Here is a 4,519-nt window from a genome sequence, read left to right on the forward strand (position 1 = left end):
AACCCCAACCCTGCCTCCGATTGGGGCCACATTAAACTTTCTATGAAACCTGTGTGCAGAGGTAGCCAACACTGGTTCTGCAGTTTTGCCGAAACAAGGAGCATGGCTGTTAGACAAGCAAACAGAAACGCAGGGGGCGTAGAGGGTGGGGCACGGTGAGCGATTACAGGCTCCCAGCCTGGGGAGATCAGCAACGGAGTCTGGAGGGGGCCCTTTGTACTGTTAGTGAGCTGCAATGTATGGCGTTCCTTCTGTTTATCCAGGCTTTGGGCTACAGCAGGAACTGGCGAACTTTTTCTGTAAAGGGCCAGATAGTAAATATTTTCGGCTCTGCAAGTCATATGGTCACGTTGCGACTCCTCGGCTGTGCCGTCGTACAGACAGGCTACAGTGCTACAGACAACATGTAAATGAGCGTGTAAGCCTGTGTTTCCATCGCACTTTACTTACCCAAGCAGGTGGCAGCTAGATTTGTCCCATGAGCTGTAGTTTGCAAGCCCCTGGGCTCAGTGGTTTAGATCCAATATGTCCTTTAACCACCTGCCCAATGGGTACCCCCACCTCCTGGCCTTGCTAACACCTTGTCTGCCCCCCACAAGTTTATTTGTTCACTGCTGTAACCCAGCACTAAAAAAAAAAAAAAATAGATGCTCAATAAGGACTGATTAAATAAAGTCTTTCTTTTTTTTTTAAATTGGGGAATTGGGGGAGGGGAACAGCGTTGGGGAATTGGGGAAGGGGAACAGACAAGTCGCTCTCCTTTTGTTCCTCAGTCTAGTTGTGGAGGACGTCGTTTCACTGGCCCATGTTGGTATTATCATTGTGCTCATCCCGGGTGAGGCAGTCGCTCACCGGCCATAGGACGGCAGCTCACGCCGGCTGCCGGCCGCTTACGGTAGCTCTCGGCAGCCCACTGCAGCAGGGACTACAGCCTACGTCATTGCCGGCGACTCACGGCAGCCCAGCTCCAGGTAGAGCTGCTGTTCACCATCTTAGCTGTGGAGGGCGCAGCGTCACTGGCCCTCATGTGGGATCCGACCTGGGGCCCTGCTGCTCAGAACTAGCGTCCCAAGCCAACACTTAACCAACGTGCCACTCGGCTGGCGCAGTATTTCATTCCCAACTTGCAGATTACAAAACCGAGGTTTAGAGAGAGGAAGTAACCTGCCTCGGGTTCCAAAACTAGATAAAGAAAGACCTGGTTCTTCAGAGATTTTGCTCAGGGACTTAGCTGTGAAACACAGGGCAAATGCTTACAGAAGCCACACAGGTAACGGAAGCAAATGAATGAAGTGCGCCAGGGACAGGTGATAGGGAGTGGTGGAGACTGTGGCTAACGAGAACATTAGGTTCTGTTTAAAGGGGTAGCTGCTCCTCAGCGCCAGCCTATCGTGGCCAGGTGCAACCCTGGGGCCAGCATGGCCAGATCTTCTGCTTTTCCTAGAGAAACTGGAAAGCCACGCTTTCAGATGAAATATTCCCATTCTTAAATGTTGGCAAGCATTTGGTTTTCTTTTTTCCTAAACTCTCTGCCAGCCAAAGCAAGCACGCCACCGCTTTGTGGCCTCTGGCTTAAAACCATTACATACTCGAAAAGTTTTGTCCCTGAGCCTTGCTTCTTCAGCGCACCAGTTGGTCAAGCTATACAACTGGCCTTTGGCTCACTGTACGCACGGAATCAGAAACCAGCAACAAGATCGAGCAATTGGCTCCAGAGCATTCTCCCACCCTAATCTCTTAACATGTAGACACGTCAGAACCAAGGCATGCTCTGGTCATGGAAATGAGTTTTCTCATGTTTAGCATTCTCCTGAGGAGGTAGATAGGTCCCTGAGGATGTGGGAACCCCTAAAATTCACTGTCTTTCGATGAAGATCAGGGCCCACACCTCGCTGAGGCTAAGGACATACTGGGTGCCTTGCTATTTCCCCAAGTTAGAATACCTTTTCGTGGAGGATATCTGTGGTTTATTTCTGCCCAGTGCTCCTTTCCTCAGTCTGGTAAATGACACCATCCTACCTTTGGGGAGTTGTCCCTCCTTCCATGTGATTCTGATGGGTTGTCAAGCACACACTTCCCCATCATAGACTTCAGAGAGAGACAGTAACCAGGCATGGCCAATCACAGTATTCCACCTTCCTGGCCATTCTGACTGTCCTAGGCATATGCACATGCTCCAGGCTGGACCAATCAGAACCCTGCCCAGGGATTTTATAGGCAGACCCTGAGAAATCCAAGCTCTCTAGTGCCTCTGTGCTTGCCATGGGAAAATTTGCGCTGTGTGTAAGCCTGGCTCTGTCACTGTCCATGACCCTCCCCACCTTTGTACAGCTGCATAAAGGAAGTCTCTCTATGGAAGAACAGCAAGAGGCCAGATAGAGAGAGAAGAGTCAGGAAAAGAGTTCTGATGACAACATATAAATCCATGAATGCATCCCTGTACTTCTCAATTCTATGAACCAAACACCATCCTTTTAGTGGCTTTTACAAGTTGTGACTGGGTTTTGTCCCAGAAACCAAAAAACTCTGTCTCCTGAATTCCCCATTGGTGTTAATGATAGCCTAACTCTAGCCCTTTCCTCTGAGGGAGTTCAAGATCAAAGAAGTAACCTATTTCCAGAAATCAGTCTCACAGGCAGAATTAAAGAGAGATGGCCAGGAAGGAAACAGACATATAAGCCCAGGAAGTGCAAAGATTCCTGAACAAGACGAACCCAAAGAGGCCCACACCAAGACACATAATAATTAAAATGGCAAAGGTTAAAGACAAAGAGAATCCTAAAAGCAGCAAGAGAAAGGCAACTAGTAACTTATAAGGGAGCTCCCATAAGACTGTCAGCTGATTTCTCAACAGAAACTTTGCAGGCCAGAAGGGTCTGGCACAGAATGTTCAAAGTGATGAAAGCAAGGACTTATAACCAAGATTACTCTACCCAGCATGGCTATCATTCAACCCAATATTATAAGAAACGTTAAAGGGGCTTCTTTACGAAGAAGGGCAGGGAGAAGGACATAAATATGAATATATGAATAATAAAATGGCAATAGCTATGTACTTATCAATAATCACTTTAAATGTAAATGGATTAAATGCTCCAATCAAAAGACACAGGGTAGCTGAATGAATAAAAAACAAGACTCTTACATATGCTGTCTATAAGAGACTCACTTCAGATTGAAAGACACACACAGACTGAAAGTAAAGGGATGGAAACAGACATTTCATGCAAATGGAAACAAAGAAAAAGCTGGAGTAGCAATACTTACATCAAACAAAATAGACTTTAAAACAAAGACTATCATAAGAGACAAAGAAGGACAACTACATAATGATAAAATGATCAATCCAACAAGAGGATATAACCCTAGTAAACATCTATGTACCCAGCATAGGAGCGCCTAAATATATAAAGCAAATATTGACCAACATAAAGGGAGACAACAACAGTAATACAGTCATAATAGTGGGCTTTAATACCCATTGACACCAGTGGACAGAGCTTCCACACAGAAAATGAACAAGGAAACAGAGGCCTTAAATGACTCATTAGACCAGATATTTGTAGACCATTTCACCCCAAAGCAGCAGAATATACATTCTTCTCAAGTGCACATGGAACATTTTCCAAGATAAACCACATCTAAGGCCACAAAACAAGTCTCAATAAATTTAAGAAGACTGAAAGCATATCAAGCATCTTTTCCAACCACAGTGGTATGAAACTAGAAATCAATTACAAGAAAAAAACTGAAAAACACACACACATACACGCTAAATAACATGCTACTGAACAATGAATGGGTTTGAAAATGAAAACACAGCCACCCAAAATCTATGGGACACAGCAAAAGCAGTCCTAGGAGGGAAATTCATAGCATATAGGCCTATCTCAAGAAACAAGAAGAAAATCTCAAATAAAAAATATAACCTTACACTTAAAGGAACTAGAAAGAGAACAACAAACAAAGCCCACAGTGAGTAGAAGGAAGAAAATAATAAAGCTCAGAGCAGAGATAAATGAAATAGAGTCTAAAAAAACAAAAAATACAGAAGATCAATGAAACAAAAAGCTGGTTCTTTGAAATGATAAACAAAATTGATAAACCTTTAACCAGACTCATCAAGAAAAAAAGAGGACCCAAATAAATAAAATCAGAAATGAAAGAGAGTGACAACTGACACCACAGAAATACAAAGGATTATAAGAAAACACTACAAGCAACTACATGTCAACAAACTGGACGAGCTGGAAGAAATGGATAAATTCCTAGACACGTACAATCTTCCAAAACTGAATCAAGAAGAAAACAGAAAATCTGAACCAACCGATTACTACTAACAAAATCGAATCAGTTCTTGAAAAATTCCCAACAAACTCCCCAAATGTCCTGGACCATAGGGTTTCACAGGTGAATTTTACCTGAAATGAATATAAAATATTTTTTTAATTTTAATTGAAAAATAAAAATAAATAAATGCGAGAGAGAGAGAGAGAGAGAGAGAGAGAGAGAGAGAGAG

The sequence above is a fragment of the Hipposideros armiger genome, unplaced genomic scaffold (assembly GCF_001890085.2).
Source record: "Hipposideros armiger isolate ML-2016 unplaced genomic scaffold, ASM189008v1 scaffold_32, whole genome shotgun sequence".
NCBI classification, from domain to species: domain Eukaryota; kingdom Metazoa; phylum Chordata; class Mammalia; order Chiroptera; family Hipposideridae; genus Hipposideros; species Hipposideros armiger.